Raw genomic sequence first — 18,561 nt, forward strand, 5'->3', positions numbered from 1 at the left:
GGGGTGAGGGGAGGGTTATTATAGATGTATATGTAAAGAGTCCTGGTGGGCTAACAGTTAAGCACTGGGCTGCAGTCCAATTGACCCATCAGCTCCATGGGAGAAAGACCTGGCAATCTGCTTCCATAAAGATTACAGCCTAGAAAACCCTCTGGAGCAGTTCTACTCTCACATGGGGTCACTATGAGTCAGAATCAACTTGACAGCACCCAACAATAACAGCATGCATGTATGCGTATGTGTATATGAAGGAGACCTGGTGGCTCAACGGTTGCTAACCAAAAGGTTGGCAGTTCAAACCCACCAGCAGCTCCTCAGGAGAAAAGAGCTGGCAGCCTGATCCAGTAAGGATTACAGACTAGAAAACCCTATGGGGGCAGTTCTACTCTCCTTTAGGGTCACTCTGAGTCAGAATCGACTTGAGGGCACACAACAACAACAATATTTGTATGCATATGCATATGTGTATAATATATGTACCCATTGCCATTGAGTCGATTCCGACTCATAGCAATCCCATGTGACCAGGGGCCTGCCTATCTACAGAAAATAGTGCCTATTGGCAATTAGTCTTAAACTGATGGATGATCTCTCACAGCTGGTGATGGAAGCTGCACTGCCCAATAGAAACTGCTCATTAGTGCCCCTCCTTAAGTGGCGGCCAGGCATGCTCCCTACTTGCCATACCTTAGTTTCGCCTCTGCATGTGACAGAGTAGTATTACCTCATAGGGTTTCTGAAGCTGTAATCTTTATGGGAGCAGATCACCAGGTCTTTTCTTCCACGTAGCCACTGGGTGGGTACAAACTGCCAACCTTTTAGTTAGCAGTCTAACTCTTAACCATTGCACCACCAGGGCTCCTTTACGTATATGTATGTGTGTGTGCGTGTGTGTATATCTATATATATATAGAGAGAGAGAGAGAGAGAGAAACGAGGGCCTGGAACCTCAGCACTGGCCCTAGGGTGTGTATCCACCCGTCTCCCCGTGGCAGTGGTTCCCTGAACGTGGACATGGTCCCTACTGAAATACGGTCGCTCATGAGCTCACTTCCATCCTCTGGCCTCTTCCTCCTGTCTCCTTAGTTTTTCTTACTCTTTTCTTATTGTCTTCAGCTTTCTTCATCTTCTTTCTCCATTTGTTCCAAGCCTCCCTCTCCTGTTTCTTTCTTCCTTTCTCATTCATTTAAAAATGCATTCGTCATGTGTTAAGCACCTGCAAGAATCGCTAGATCCCTAGGAGCTATAGTGGTGGGGAAGACAGCAATGAAAATAGATGTGATCAGTGTAGTTGGGAAAGTGTGAACAGAATGAAATAAGAGTGCGAAGGAGTGAGAGTGAACAGGTGCCCCGAGAAATCAAGGAGGGTTTGACAGAGGAAGTGAGATTTGAGCTGGCTCTTGAGGCATGAGAAGGAGTTTGTCAGATAGAGAAGGAGAAACTATATTTTAGGCAAAGAGAACAGCATGTGCAAAATCGTAGAGTTGTGAAAAGGCACTGGAGGTGGAGTCTCTGGGTGGTGCAAACAGTTAATGTGCTCCCAAACAGTGAAAGCTGACCCAAAGGTTGGAGGTTTGAGTCTACCAAGATGGCTCAGAAGACAAATCCTTGCGATTACTTCCTAAAGGTCACAGCCTTGAAAACCCTATGGAACACAGTTCTAATCTGACACACATGGGGTCTCCATGAATCAGAATCGACTTGATGGCAATTTTTTTTTTGTTTTTTGTGTTTTTTTTATGCTGGAGGTGAGGGTGCATAAGGTGAGTGGCAGAAGATGCTGGAGATGTAAGTTGAGGCCATCCGATAAAGAAAGGCTTCAAGCAAAAGATGATAATGGCCTGAGCTAGGAAAAAAAAAAAAAAAAAGAGCTAGGGCAAGGAACAAACCCGTTGCTGTCAAGTTGATTCCAACTCAGAGCAACCCTATATGACAAAGTAGAACACCCCATAGGGCTTCCAAGGCTGTAGACTTTAAGGGAGCAGATCACCAGGTCTTTTCTCCTGTGAAGTGGTTGGTGGGTTCCACCTTTTGGTTAACAGCCAAGAGCTTGAACCACTGCACCTCCTGGGCTGTTTAGGGCAGGGGCAATGGGGATGAAAAGTAAGGACAGGATGCAGGAGACATTGGTAAGATCAAATGACAGCACTTGGTGACTGATTGAATGGTGGTGTTGTGGATTGAATTGTGTCCCCCCCCCCCAAAATGTGTGTCAACTTGGCTAGGCCATGATTCCCAGTATTGTGTAATTGTCCACTATTTTGTCATCTGATGTGCTTTTCCTGTGTGTTGTAAATCCTACCTCTGTGATGCTAATGAGGCAGGATTAGAGATAGTTATGTTAATAAGGCAGGACTCAATCTACAAGCTTAGGTTGTATTTTAAGTCAATCTCTTTTGAGATATAAAAGAGATAAGCAAGCAGAGTTGGGGGGGCGGACCCCATACCACCAAGAAAGCAGTGCTAGGAGCCGAGCACCTCCTTTGGACCCAAGATTCCTACGCTGAGAATCTCCTGGACCAGGGGGAAATTGATGACAAGGACCTTCCCCCAGAACTGACAGAAAGAGAAAGCCTTCCCCTAGAGCTGGCACCCTGAATTTGGACATCTAGCCTCTCAGACTGTGAGAGAACAAATTTCTCTTTGTTGAAGTCATCTACTTGGGGTGTTTCTGTTATAGCAGCACTAGATAATTAAGATAGGTGGGCTGATGGGGAGGAAGGAGTGGAGGGTGACTCCCAGGTTTCTAGCTTGGGAGACTAGCACAGGAGGAGGAGGAGAGCTGGGGTAAGAGCAGAAATAATGAGTGTGAGGTATCTCAAGAACATCTTGAGGAGATGTCTCAGGGTGGGGTGGAGAGAAACCCTGTGAGCCAGCTACCAGGGTCTTCTATATAAAGATAGGGAATAATAATGATACAAGAGAGGGACCTGAAGTTTGGGCATGAATAATAATGATAATTATATGAGTATAACATTTTTAGGCACTCACCTATGTGTTAGGTAAATATTATACGTGCATCCCTATTCAATTCTCACAATCGCATTTTGAGATGCTCACTATTATTATACTCATATCGCGGTTGAGAAAACTGAGGTTCAAAGAGGTCATTTGCCTAAGATCACTAATAAATGAGAGAGATGAGGCCAGAAAGGGAGAGGGATAGTTGGGTGTGGGAGTCTCTATGAAGGACAAAAAGACAGTGGTAAGGATGCAGCAGAGGAAGGCAAGAGAGCCTAGGGAAGGAGGGAAGGTCATGGGAGAGGGAGCTGAGGCTCCACATGAGCAGATATCCTATTGCAGAAGGCTCTTTTGGGTTAAATCAAGATGAAGGCAGTACTCAGCGGAAAGCTGAAGGTGGCGCTTGTTTAAAAAAGAACAGATCCTGTGGGCCCGCTCAGAAGAGTGGTAAGTAGAGTCTGGAGTGAGAGGGGAGACCCAGAAAAATGGAGATGCAGGGAAGAGGGCTGAAGCTTGCCCCAAGGGCTGTCACAGAAGATGGCAGGAATGAGTTAGGCTGGGTGCCGGGGGTGAAATGGGGAGGGGTTCAAAGAGCTTGGGTGCAAAGTTGCTGTGCTGGGGCCACAGCCAAGTTCTAGTCTGAGGGAAGAGAGTAAACCAGTCCCCGTACCCTCCTTGAGCCCTGGAGGTTGGTGAACCTGGGTGGCTGGTACCACTGGGTATGGAGAAGTCAGAGCCTCCACAAAGTTCTGCCTTCCCTCTCTTCTCCCATCCTCTAGGTCTCTCTTCTCTTTGCCTCACTCCTTACCCAGCAGGAATCATATTTACTGGCTAAACCACAGCACTTTGAACTCACCCATTTGCACTTTCCAGGGACCTTCCACTGTGTGGCTAATCCTGGCTAACTTCTCCTGTTTGGGCTTTCTGAGTCAGGTCCCCCCATCTTTCCTTAAGCTGTACTTTTCTCCCGGGTGCTTTTAAGGTAATGGTTTATGCAACTGTGAGGCAACGGTTCACACACTTGTGGGGGCTGCCAAGACCCAAATCTGTAGGTCAGGTGACAGGCTGGAGACCTCTGCTGGTTCACGAGGTTACAGGGGTTGGCGAATTCAAAATCTGCTGGCCAGGCTGCAGACCAGAGACTTCTACAGGCTTATTTATGTCCCAAGAACTGGAGATTAGATGATTAGAAGAGTGTAAGGTCAAAAACAGCAATGATATCCCTGGTTCCACGTCCTCTTCTGATCCATCTGACATCAGCAAGTATATCCCTGGTTCCACGTCCTCTTCTGAACCAGGGATATCCTTGCTGATGTCAGATGGATCCTGGCTGAAAGCAGAGAATACCAGAAAGATGTTTACCTGTGTTTTATTGGCTATGCAAAGGCATTTGACTGTGTGGATCATAACAAACTGTGGATAACACTGAGAAGAGTGGGAATTCCAGAACACTTAATTGTTCTCATGAGGAACCTTTACATAGGTCAAGAGGCAGTTGTTTGGACAGAACGAGGGGATACTGATTGGTTTAAAGTCAGGAAAGGTGTGAGTCAGTGTTGTATTCTTTCACCATACCTATTTAATCTGTATGCTGAACAAATAATACGAGAAGCTAGACTATATGAAGAAGAACGGGGCATCAAGATTGCAGGAAGGCTCATTAACAACCTGCGTTATGCAGATGATACAACCTTGCTTGCTGAAAGTGAAGAGGACTTGAAGCACTTACTAATGAAGATCAAAGACCACAGCCTTCAGTATGGGTTACACGTCAACATAAAGAAAACAAAAATCCTCACAACTGGACCAATAAACAACATCATGATAAACGGAGAAAAGATTGAAGTTGGCAAGGATTTCATTTTACTTGGATCCACAATCAACACCCATGGAAGCAGCAGTCAAGAAATCAAAAGACGCGTTGCATTGGGTAAATCTGCTGCAAAGGACCAAAGATGTCACCCTGAAGACTAAGGTGTGCCTGACCCAAGCCGTGGTATTTTCAATTGCATCATATGCATGTGAAAGCTGGACAATGAATAAGGAAGACCGAAGAAGAATTGACGCCTTTGAATTGTGGTGTTGGCGAAGAATATTGAATATACCATGGACTGCCAAAAGAACTAACAAATCTGCCTTAGAAGAAGTACAACCAGAATGCTCCTTAGAAGCAAGGATGGCGAGGCTGCGTCTTACACACGTTGGACATGTTGTCAGGAGGGATCAGTCCCTGGAGAAGGACATCGTGCTTGGCAGAATACAGGGTCAGCGGAAAAGAGGAACACCCTCAACGAGGTGGATTGACACAGTGGCTGCAACAATGAGCTGAAGCATAACAATGATTGTAAGGATGGCTCAGGACCAGGCAGCGTTTCGTTCTGTTGTGCATAGGGTTGCTATGAGTCAGAACCGACTTGACAGCACCTAATAACAACTAACAACAACAAGGTCAAAAAAGAGAGTGAGCTTTGCCAGAACATGTATTTTTATGATGGGGGCAGGCCACGCCCCCAAGGAAACACCCCTTTCAACTGATTGGCTGTTCGCATCAGATCACAAAATGGAAGATGATTACATAGCGTCTGCCAAACCACTGAGAATTACAGCCTAGCCAAGATGACAGATGACATTAACCATCACAAACTGGTAGTTTCTCAACAAGTTAAACATAAAATTACCGTAGGTATATATATACACTGGATGATTATTCAACTGTTAAAAAAAATGACTGTCTTAATTATCTAGTGCTGCTGTAACAGAAATACCACAAGAGGTATTTCCTCACAGTTTAGGAGGCTAGAAGTCTGAATTCAGGATGCTGGCTCTAGAGGAAGTCCTTAGCTCCCCGTTGGTTCTAGAGGAAGGTTCTTGTCTCTGAGCTTCTGCTCCTGGGCAATCTTCACGTATCTTGGCATCTCTCTTCCCTCATCTCTGCTTTTCTCGCGTATTTGTTTAATCTCTTCTATATCTCAAAAGAGATCGACTCAAGATACACCCTACACTAATCCTGCCTCATTAATATAACAAGGACAACCTCTAATCACAGGCATAGAGGTTAGGATTCACAACATATATTTTGGGGGGGACACAATCCAGTCTATAACAATGACATACTGATACATGCTACAACACGGATGAATCTTGAAAACACTATGCTAAGTGAAAGAAGCCATACACTATAGGCCACATATTGTATGATTTCATTTATACGAAATATCCAGAATAGGCAAATCCATAGACAGAAAGTAGACTAGGGTTGCCAGGGGCTGAGGAAAGCGGGGATGGGAAGTGACTGCTTAATGGGTATATGGGGTTTCCATTTGGGGTGATGAAAAAGTTCTGGAATTAGATGGTGGTGATCCTAATGCCACTGGATTGTACACTTTAAAATGATTAAAATGGTAATTTTTATGTTGTGTTACTGATAAAACTATATTTTACCACAATTTTTAAAAATTTAAAGGGGAAATACTCAATTATAAGAAAACCAGCCAATAAAATTTGGCAAAAAATTTGGACAGACACTTCACCAAAGAAGATATTCAAATGGCAAATAAGCACATATAAAGACGGTCAACCTCATTAGCTATTGTTGTTGTTGTCAGGTGCCTTCCAGTGGGTTCCAACTCAAAGTGGCCCTATGTACAACAGAATGAAACACTGCCTGGTCCTGCGCCTTCCTCACGATCGTTGTTATGCTTACGCTCATTTTTGTAGCCACTGTGTCAATCCATCTCACTGAGGGTCTTCCTCTTTTTTGCTGACTGTCTACTTTATTAATCATGATGCCCTTCTCCATGGACTGACCCCTCCTGATAACATGTCCAAAGTTTGTGAGATGAAGTTTCACCATCCTTGCTTCTAAGGAGCATTCTGGCTGGACTTCTTCCAAGGCACATCTGTTTGTTCTTCTGGCGGTCCGTGGTATATTCAACATTGTTTGCCAGCACCATAACTCAAAGCCTTCTGTAGTCTTCTTTATTCATTGTCCAGCTTTCACATGGATATGAGGCAATTGAAAACACCATGGCTTGGGCCAGGTGCACTTTAGTCCTTAAAGTGACATCTTTGTATTTTAACACTTTAAAGAGCTGTTACAAACAAAAATTAAAACCACAGTGAGATACCACTACACACCTATTAGAATGACTGAAATTAAAAAGATTGACCATATCAAGTGTTGATGTGGACATGGAGAAACCGAAATTCTTGTACACTGCTGCTGGGAATGTAAAATGGTATGACTGCTTTGGAAAACATCTTGGCAGTTTTTTCAAAAGTTAAACATACATCACCATATAACCCAGTCATTCTACTCCTAGGTATTTACCTTTGTCCACACAGGGACTGGTACATGAATGTCCATAGCAGCTTTATTTGTAACAGCTCAAAACCACAGAAAACAAACAAATGCCCATCAACAGGTCAATGGATAAATGAAATACGGTGGCATACTACTAAGCAATAAAAAGAGATGATCTATTGATACATACAACACTAGAAACATACAATAACATGAATGAATCTCAAAATAATTTGCTGCATGGAAGAAGTCAGACAAAAAAGAGTACATACTGTGTTATTCCATTTATAGAAAATGCAAAGAATATATTAACAGAAAGCAGATTAGTGGTTGCCTGGGATTCGGGGAGTGGGGAGGAGCTGGGGAGAGGAATTATAAAGGGCAGGAGGGAATTTTCAGGAGTAATGGAAACTGGATTGTGGTGATGGTTTTACTTGTCTGTATATACCAAAGCCTATCAAATTGTCCACTTTCTGTACACTACACACAAAGATGTCACTTTGAGGACTAAGGTGCGCCTGACCCGAGCCATGGTATTTTCAATCACCTCATATGCATTTGAAAGCTGGACAATGAAAAAGAAAGACAGAAGAATTGATGCATTTGAATTGTGGTGCTGGCAAAGAATATTGAATATACCATGGACTGCCAGAAGAATGAACAAATCTGTCTTAGAAGAAATACAGCCAGAGTGCTCCTTGGAAGAGAGGATGGTGAGACTTCATCTCTCTTACTTTGGACATGTCATCAGGAGAAACCAATTGCTGGAGAAGGACATCATGCTTGGTAAAGTAGAGGGTCATCGAAAAAGAGGAAGACCCTCAGTGATATGGATGGACAGACATCGTGGCTGCAACCATGGGCTGAAATATAGCAACGTTCATGAAGATGATGCAGGACTGGACAATGTTTCATTCCGTTATACTGCTATGAATCCGAGCCTTCTCCACGGCACCTGACAACAACAATAACACAAATTGTGCAGTTTACTGTTTGTCAATTATACCTCAATAAAATTGTAAACAAAAAAGGAGGGGGGTCTTTGAATAGATGAGCTGCAAATCCTTTCCAGCTAAGGTTCTGTGGTTAGAAGCTGTAGTATATGAAAAAGAACGGGGCATCAGGATGGGAGGAAGACTCATTAACAACCTGCATTATGCAGATGACACAGCCTTGCTTGCTGAAAGTGAAGAGGACTTGAAGCACTTACTGATGAAGATCAAAGACCACAGCCTTCAGTATGGATTACACCTCAACATAAAGAAAACAAAAATCCTCACAACTGGACCAATGAGCAAAATCATGATGAACGGAGGAAAGATTGAAATTGGCAAGGATTTCATTTTACTTGGATCCACAATCAAGAGCCATGGAAGCAACAGTCAAGAAATCAAAAGATGCATTGCATTGGGTAAATCTGCTGCAAAAGACCTCTTCAAAGTGTTGAAGAGCAAAGATGTCACCCCGAAGACTAAGGTGCGCCTGACCCAAGCCATGGTGTTTTCAATCGCATCATGTGCATGTGAAAGCTGGACAATGAATAAGGAAGACCAAAGAAGAATTGATGCCTTTGAATTGTGGTGTTGGCAGAGAGTATTGAATATACCGTGGACTGCCAAAAGAACGAACAAATCTGTCTTAGAAGAAGTACAACCAGAATGCTTCTTAGAAGCAAGGGTGGCGAGGCTGCGTCTTACATACTTTGGACATGTTCTCAGGAGGGTTGAGTCCCTGGAGAAGGACATCATGCTTGGCAGAGTACAGGGTCAGCGGAAAAGAGGAAGACCCTCAACGGGGTGGACTGACACAGTGGCTGCAACAATGAGCTCAAGCATAACAACGATTGTAAGGATGGCTCAGGACCAGGCAGCGTTTTGTTCTGTTGTGCATAGGGTCGCTATGAGTCGGAACGGACTCGACGGCACCTAACAACAACAATCCTGAAGCCTTCTATTGAAATAGTGCTTTGTACTGAGATGCCCAAATCATTGGGGCAAAATTGGGAATTTTACTTGGTTTACCCAGAGACATGCCTCTGTGCTTCACCTCTCTGGGATTGTGTAGACAGAGCAGGGAAACATATCATCAAGCCAGTGGGAAGACATCCAGGTCAGAGGAGGAAACTGGGGAAATGACAGCCTAATGAGCTCTGCTCTTTCCAATTTCTTCAAGTCTATGATTCAGAGGATCAGCTCGCTGTGGACATTCCAGACCAGTGAGGCATCTCAGAGCCATGAATGCAAAGACATCCCAGGGGAGAAAACAATGGAAGACAAGATGGAAATGAGAAATGGCCTTTTTAGGTCTCTTGACCCAAATGCAAGGAGCTAAGAGGATATGGAGGAAGAGGTGGAAGTGTCCCTTCCCTGCAGGAAAGGAGATTATGACTTGATGGGGCCTGGGGAAATCAAATGGACGAAACTGAAGACCTGAAATGTCAAGCCTCCAGGGATACCTTTTATATGGACGTGCTAGAGGATCAAGAGGAAGGAGGTGATATGCTCCCTGCCTGCTACCAGTGAAAGCCAAGAAGACAAGGAAGGGGAAGAATGAGAAGCCAAGAGGCATGCTTCAAAGTAATTTGTCAGCTGGGCAGTGCCTTGAGCAAGTGCCATGGCTGATGGATCACCTCATGGGAAGCCCCCTCGGAGATGGGCCCAGCCTAGGCGGTGTCACCCTATCCTCAGTTTGCACCTGCAGCCAATGTTTTAAAGGAAGGCAATCAAAACCTTAAATGCCCAGGGTGACTCCAGGCAGTATTTACACCTGAGGAGACTGGCATTTTTTTCTTGATCCCAGAGGGTGATAAGTTACGAACTTCAAGCCTGAAGCAAGAGAATTAAGTGTTCTTGTAATTTTATCCTAGATAGCAGAGCCACAGAAACCTTCTTAACCAGAGAAATGTAGACCTCAAGTATCCTTTCCCGCCCCTGTTTCCCCTGCTGCCCCTAAGCCCTGTGTAGGGCACCTCTCCATCGCCCCAAATGTTGGTTATGTGGACCAATAATGGTGCCTTATATTAGTAAGGCATTTTATGGCTTATAAAGTACCTTCCCCTCCATTATCTCATTTTGATTCTTCTTCAACTCTGAGAAATAGGCATTGTTTCCCTTGTTTTTTGAGGAGAGGAATTTGAGGGGCCAGAACGCAGATGTTCAAACTCATTCATTCATTCATATATTCATTCAAATAATGATTGAACACTGACTATGTGCCAGGCACTGGCTAGATGTTGAAGACACAGTGGTGAAACCAGACAGCCATAGCCCCTGCCCTCGTGGAGTTCAGTCTAGTGAGGGGGTGAGGCATTAATTCAACACAAATCGGATTACAAATTTTGAGAGATGCTGATACAGAGGAATCTCAGTCAATCCGAGGGTCAAGGAAAGCATCCCCTGAGGAGGAGTTATTTAACCTTAGAGATGAAGGGACTTGGCCAGGAGATGATGGGGTGGGGCAGAGAGTCTTCCAAGAAGGGGGCAAAGCATAGGAAAGGCACAGTGACGGAGAGTGAGATGCAGGAGAGGAGGCTGATGGATGAGGTGGGCAGGGGCTAGATCTTGCAGGGCCTTATAGACCATGGCCAAGAGTTTGGTCTTGATCCTAAGAGCCATGGGGGTCCACAGAAGGGTTTCAAGCAGAACAAGATTGGCATGACTACTCTGGTTGCTATGGAGAATGCTCTGTGAGGAATGATGGGGGTTTCAACAAGGATGGGGGCAGTGTTTGAGAGATATTTAGGAGGTGAAATTGATGGAAAGTTCATGCTTTCGATTCCAGCATGATAGGGATGTGACTGGAGGCAGCGAGGTGTAGTGGATTGAATGACGATTCCCAAAATGAATGGTAGGTCCATGTCCTAATGCTCAGAACCTATGAGTGTGACCTTATTTGGATAAAAGGCCTATGCAGTTGTAATTGAGTTAAGGATCTCAAGATGGGTTCCTCTTGTATTATCCAGGTGAGCTCTAAATCCAGTGACAAATGTCCCTATAAGAGACAGAGGAGGAGAAGACACAGAGGAGGCCATGCGAAGATGGAAGCAGAGATTGAAGTGGTGCAGCCACAAGCCAAAGGATGCCTGGAGCCACCAGGAGCTGGAAGAGGAGCCACCAGAAGCTGACAGAGATGTGGCCCTGCCAGCGCCTTGATCTCGGCCTAGTGAAACTGATTTCGGACTTTTGGCACTAAGATAATAAACTTCCGTTCCTTTAAGCCACCAAGTTTGTGGTGATTTGGTATAGCAGCCGTAGGAAACCAATACATGAGTTTTGCTGTAAAATGGCTACTTTTCTCTTCCTTTTTTTTAATGCAAAAGCATTACCTTTTTAAGGTTAGTATTTGACTCCATCTTTGTGTGTTTGGGAAAACTATGAAAGATGAAAAGTGGCAACCCAAGATCTCAGTATGTAGCCAGAGCTAGGATCCAAGTGGTGATCAGGCGTAGGCACCAGTTTCAGGGGTATAAATTTGAATTTGAAATGGAGCAAAGCTGACGCAGATCATCTCTCTGACCTTGACCTCATTATCTCAGAACTTTCAACTCATAACTTAACCGGTCATAGACTCAACACCTAGTCCCCAACAGTCTTTGCCCTGGCTCAGCACACCAAGGTGCCAGATTGGGGCTTGTATGATATCGCACCTGATGTAAGCCGGATAACACTGGCCAGCAAAGCAAGAGGAAGCAAGTTCAATGGCCCCCTGGAACTTGGAGATAAACCTGTTCCTTCGGGAGTGCTAGCCAAGCTCCCAGGGCTCTGCTGCCTGAGGAAGGAATTAGCCTGCCTCCCCTGGGGGAGCAGTGTGTATTTATAGACCCTAGAAGAGAGGAAGGATGGAGGCTCCTGGGAGACGTCATAGAGGATGTGCAGAGGAAATGAAACTGCTCTGAAATACAAACGGGAGGAACAGGGACCTGTGTGGCTTTGAGAGAGGCCCAAGGATCAGAAGGAATTAGGCAGGATGCAGGGAAAAAGTGGCAACTCTGTGGGGGCTGGGCTGGGGGTGCAGGCGGAAAAGAAATTCTTCTCCTTCTTGGAGGAACCCTCTTAGGGCCTAGCCAACTAGTGAGCAGTGGCCTCGGAGACATAGCTGATTACCTGAATTCCACTGGCATCGTGTTTTTAATGAACATGGTTTTTGCGTCAAGTGAGATGTATCTGTGGGAACCGCTGATGTCTCTTAAATATACAGTGAAACCTGGGTAAGCCAGAACCCGTGTAAGGCGGAAGCCTGTCAGAGAAGGAAATCTCAAATATTTTCCAGTAATAGAGAGTGAGAGAAAAGTGGTAAGACTGCACCCTGTCAAAGGCAGAAAACTTGCGAGACCCAGAAAAACAAGGCAGTCTCGCCAAGTTCCAGCTGTCACTGGTTTCATTGTATAAGCAAACCTGAGAAACGGAAGTAGTTTGCAAAGAAGTTGGAAGAAAAACATTTAAGTGGAGGAACCATTTCTGGGACATTCGGGGCCTGTTTGAGAGTGGCCACAAAGCTGCTCCGTGGAAAGGATTAGGAGGCAGTAGGAGGACCTAGATGTAGCATTAGACAGCACGGATGTGAATAGAGGTGGTGTTGTTGTGCTGCAAAAGGGCTACTTCTCTAATTTTTGCGAAAGTGGTGCCTTTTAATGGTTAGTATTTGACTCTGTGTGCTCGGGGTCGCTATGAGTCGGAATCAACTCGACGGCACTGGGTTTGGTTTGTTGTTTTGGTTGCTTGGGAAAAAGGACAAGTGTGAAAGACAAGACAGTAAGAACCCAGGAAGATCTCTGTCTGTGGCCAAGGTTTGGACCCAGCTGGTGATCAGAATTAAGGGACATTAGACAGCAAGCCAGCGGCCCTGGTGATGCAGTGGTTAAGTGCTCGGCTGCGCATCGAAAGGTTGGTGGTTTAAACCCACCAGCCTCTCTGTGGATGGAGAAAGATGTGGTGATCTGCCTCCGTAAAGATTACAGCTTTGGAAACTCTATGGGGCAGTTCTACTCTGTCCTATAGGGTTGCTAAGAGTTGGAATTGACTTGATAACAATGGGTTTCATTTGGTTTTTTGGTTAGGCACCACCAGGCAGAGGGGAAAATCATACAGTTTGCTGAAGAAGAAACTCTAGCAAAGTCCACCAACCACCAAGTTATTTCCTCCAAGTGGTGATTAGGGTCTTTTGATTCATATACTGCAGTTCCAGGTTATGGTCCACGTAATTAACATCATGTTCTCTGATTAAAATGGTCTCACATCAAAAATGGAATGTTAATCCATGAATAGGCCATAAGCCTTTACCCTATGGAGAAAATGGAGAAAAAATTGAAGTTGTCAAAGATTTCATTTCACTTGGATCAACAATCAACACCCATTGAAGCAGCAGTCAAGAAATCAAATGACGTATTGCACTGGGCGAATCTGCTGCAAGACCTCTTTAGAGTGTTAAAAAGCAAAAATGTCACTTTGATCACTAAGTTGTGCCTGACCCAAGCCATGGTTTTTTCAACTGCCACATATGGATGCAAAAGCTGGACAACAAAAAAAGAAGACAGAAGAAGAATTGATGCATTTGAATTGTGGTGTGGTGAAGAATAAACCATGGACTGCCAGAAGAACGAACAAATCAGACTTAGGAGAAATAAAACCAGAATGCTCCTTAGAAGCAAGGATGGCGAAACTTTGTCTTGCTTACCTTGGACTTGCCATCAGGAAAGACCAATTCCAAAAAAGGACATCATGTTTGGTAGAGAGTCAGTGAAAATGAGGGAAACTCTTAATGAGGCGGATTGGCACAATAGCCACAATAATGGACTCAAACATGTCAAAGAGCATGAAGATGGCACAGGACCTGGCAACATTTCGTTCTGTTATACGTAAGGTAGCCACGAGACAGAGCTGCCTCGACGGCAACTAAGAACAAACAACAACTCTGCCCAGCACTGTGCTGGCTGTTACACAAGTTAAAAGCTCAACTCTAGTCAATGGAATCAGAAAGACAAACACTTAGTAACGAGACAGTGAAAACTCATGTTCTCTGCTGGCGCGTAGCTGAGCAAAGGTAATTTGTCATGGAGCTAGTCAGGGGGACGTCAGCTAGCAGCTGGCTTCTTAGGCTTTTTTCTTTCCCCCAGGTTCCTAATAAGTAATTCCAGAGACAGGGAAAGCTTTGAGGCTCTTCTTAAATACTTTTTACAAGCCTTGAGCATTACGCTCTTTTAAGAACTATCTATGTGGATTCAAATTGACAACAACGGCAACTCCTGAAAGATTAGATAGAAAACTTAGAGGGCAGTGAGTTTATGTTAATGGCTGAGGAACATCTCAGAAAAGGATGAGAATGGTTGCACAACTCTAAGAATGTAATCAATGTCACTGAATTGTACATGTAGAAACTGTTGGAGTACGTTTTGCTGTGTATATTCTCAATGACGACGAAATATAAATAAAATTATTTTTTAAAAAACCAACTTTTTACCAGTGTCGCTGCTACTGAACTTCATTGCCCATTAATTTAGCTTCTGTCTTAGGGAACAAATTGGATGAGCGACATTGGAAAAGCAGCCCTTCCTCCTTATGAGGTGCTCAGAAGGGCTGGGTTCGTGGAATGAGGGTCCTGGGCCTGACCACAGCCGTTTGGGCGCCTTTGCAGCCAGCTGGGAGACTGCTCAGCCAGTAAGCGGTAGCTCCATGGCAGGAAGGCAGTGTGGCACGGAGTGAGAAACAGGAGAATGGAGTGAATTAGACCTGGATTCCGGTCTTGACTTTGCCACCAGCTTTATATGTAACCTTGGGCAAGTCACTTTTCTCCGTCTCAGTTTCTCCATCTGCACAATGAGGGGGTTGGAGCTCTTTCTGTTATGAAATGTTTCTGATTGCACCCCACTTTTTGCATTACTCTGGAAACTCTGGCAGTGTCGCGGTTAAGAGCTATGGCTGCTAATCAAAAGGTTGGTAGTTCGAATCCACTAGGTGCTCCTTGGAAACCAAATGGGGCAGTTCTACTCTGTCCTATAGGGTTGCTATGAGTTGGAATCGACTCCAAAGCAATGGATTTTCGGTTTTGCGTTACTCCAGTCAAAATAACCACTACAGAAGGAGCTTCTTGGATCAAGCAGACACTTGTGACTATGTTGGCATCTCCTATCCTATCTGTAGGGGAGATGAGACAGCAGAGGGGGCCGGAAGCTGGCGGAATGGACATGAAAAGAGAGAGTGGAGGGAAGGAGCAGACTGTCTCATTAGGGGGAGAGCAATTAGGAGTATATAGCAAGGTGTACATAAATTTTTGTATGAGAGACTGACTTGATCTGTAAACTTTCACTTAAAGCACAATAAAAATTAAAAAAAAAAACCAGTACACAATTGGAGGGGTGGGGGGGGGAGACTTCTTTGTATATTTCTGCTAATTGTTGGTGTTGACCCACCTAAAAATCTGTTGGATGAGTTGTGATGATTTTTTCCAAAATCGGATAGTTTTATATGTATCGTAAGCCTAGAGTGATTGTTAATATGACTACACAATTCTTTGTTTCAGTCAATGAACATTTATTATTGAATATCTGCTCTGGGCAAAAGCACTGCTACTGAGAATACAAAAATGAATAAGACATAGTCTTACCATCTGATAAAGTCGGTAAGACATATACACAAATATCTACAAGAATATATCACATTTATACAGTGCTTATTTTTTTATCTTACCATGAGAACCAAGCACCCTGCCAAGTATTTTATAAGTATTAATTCATTTAATTCTTCCAATAACCCAGGGAGCTAGACTCTATCCTATTATTTAGATGAGGAACCTAAGGCTTAAATAGAAAGGATAATTTGCCCAAAGTTACTCATTTAGTAAATGTTGTTGTTGCTGGGTGCCATTGAGTCAATTCTGACTCACAGTGACCCCGTGTGACGGAGTGGAACTGCCCCATAGGGTTCCCTAGGCTCTCATCTTTACAGAAGCAGGTCACCAGGTTTTTTTCTCTTGCGGAGCTGCTGGTAGGTTTGAACCGCCAACCTTTTCGTTTGCAGCTGAGCGCTTTAACCACTGTGCCACCAGGGCTCCTTAGTGATACAGCTGCCTTATTCCAGAACCCATGAGTTGAACCACTTTGGTTCACTGCTTCCTAACGTAATTTAAGACCGAATGAATTAGGTGTTACAAAAGTAAATAAAGATACATGTGGGCCCAGAAAAAACCCTGTTGCTGTCAAGTGGATTCCGATTCATAGCAACCGTATAGGACACAGTAGAACCGCCAAGTAGGGTTTCCAAGGAGTGGTTGGTGGATTCTAAATGCTGACCTTTTGGTTAGCAGCCACAGCTCTTAACCACTGGGCCACCAGGGCTCCATGAGGGCCCAGAGTAGTGAAAAATTGTTATTGAAGCTCATTGAGGAAAGAGTGTGGACTACCAGGTTAGGCAGATCTAGGAAAATTGCTTACCCTCCATTAGCCTCAGTTGCTTCTCTGTAAAGTGGGACAGTAAGGAACAGGACCTACCTCACAGGCGTGAGGATTACATACGCTAATGCATGTACAATAGTGCTTGACACATAGCACATGCTCAATAAATTTGAGGTCTCATCATTATCAGCATCATCATCATCTGTGGGGACAGGCAGAGAGGAATGGGCTGCGACAGGCTTGTGCTCTGAGGCTTCAGTTGGCTCAAAGTGCCGCATTAGCCATAGCGGGGTAGGAAAAAGGCCACGTTGACCATTAACAATAACTCTATCTTATTCTCTTTCCACTACCTCGGTATAGGCAATAGGGATGTTCTTGAAAAGTTTATTCACATATTCAAGTTATTTACTGAGCACTGATACAAGTACTGGGGATACAGCTATGAACAAAACAAAGATCCCTCTCTAATGGAGCTGGCAATTCTGGTGGAGGGAGACGCATAATGAACAAATTGTGCACATACCAGACCCTTTTAAACATTTCAAAAAGTATTTTAAATATGCCATGGTCTCTCAAGTCTCTTACGGTGCACATAAACACGGTCCAAAGTATCTTTTGGGTTGATCTGGACTTGCACGTCAAGCAAACTGCCTGGTCGACTGAACAGAGGAAACACCTTGCGATGTAGTCTTTTAACATGTGTTGAGTGCCACCTATGTGCGGAGTCTGACATTGGGGACTTTGAAGAGAGCCAGAAGATTGAGAACATAAGGTCTTATCTTAGGGGGTTCCCAGTCCAGTACAGGAGTCCTTACTTTGGGACTTTCTCAGGCTGGAGAAGCTAACCGTCTAGTCCCGGGTAGGCACCCAAAGGCAAACGACTTCAGGACCTGCTTACAAAGGGGTATCCCAAATGTGTGCGAAACTAATGCAGCCTAGACTGTTTGGAGGTTGGTGGCCCCACGACGATGGGGAAGAAGAAGGGAGTGCCATAGGAGCTGTTGTTATGTCTAAACAGCGAGAAGAACCAGAGAGGCAGGCCCACCTGGATGACTGTTATCCTGGGAAGGCTTCTGGGGGAGACGGTATCGAGGTGCTCCAAGAATGAAGAGCTCAGGTGAAGGGCAGGGTGGGGTGGGGGCGGCTCTAAGGGGCTGTGGATAGTGGGAGAAATGGGGGGCGCTGATTAACTAATCAAGCCTTGAGCACAAGCATAAGCAGTCATCCCAACTCAAACCCCGTTGAAGATACAGGGGAGAAGAGGCCAGAGTGTGGGAGCCCTGGCCCAGCCCTTGCCGCTGGGGAGCAGCGCAGAGAAGGACCCCGGGTCGGGGTCGGAGGTGGAGGGAATGGGTGGGGGCATCCAGGGCTGAGTCCTTCCCTGAGCGCCCAGGTTTCCCGCCAGCTGTTGAAGAAGCGAGGTGAGAAAGGGTTAAGTGTGCCCCTCCACCGCGCCCCCTGCCCCCCCCCGCCCCAAATGCTTCCTGTGTTTGAAACCCTTCAAGTCTCGGCCAACCCTTTGGCCCTCGGCCAGGCGGGCATTGTCCGGGGAGCAGCGGCGCAGCCTTTGTGGCTGGGCCACCTCGGGGTTCCCGTTGGCGCCCGGGCCGGGCGGCCGCGTGCTTGCTGGGCAGGGGGCGGTGCGGGAGGCGCGCGCTCTCCCGCTTCCTGCCCCCCCACGCCAGCCCTCCCGATGACCACATGACCAAATGGGCGCGCGGCCAAGCCACACGCTACAAAATGCAGCCCCCGGAGTGAGCGGGAGCACTTGCGCTGGCAGCCTGGGCCGCGGGCAGTTGGCGCGGCGGGGAGCGGAGCAGCCCGGCCCTTGGAAAGAGCCCGCCGCGCCTCCGAGCCAGCTTCGCGGCGGGCGAGCGCGGCTGCGGGGGCGGGAGCGCGGCGGCGGCGAGCG

At 45.6% G+C, this 18,561-nt stretch overlaps 1 pseudogene; it reads right to left on the minus strand.

Annotated features, from left to right (window-relative positions):
• LOC126068667 (heat shock protein HSP 90-alpha-like) overlaps positions 1-18,561 on the minus strand; it is an 83,344-nt pseudogene that overhangs the window by 64,664 nt on the left and 119 nt on the right.

Source organism: Elephas maximus, chromosome X, assembly GCF_024166365.1.
Source record: "Elephas maximus indicus isolate mEleMax1 chromosome X, mEleMax1 primary haplotype, whole genome shotgun sequence".
NCBI classification, from domain to species: domain Eukaryota; kingdom Metazoa; phylum Chordata; class Mammalia; order Proboscidea; family Elephantidae; genus Elephas; species Elephas maximus.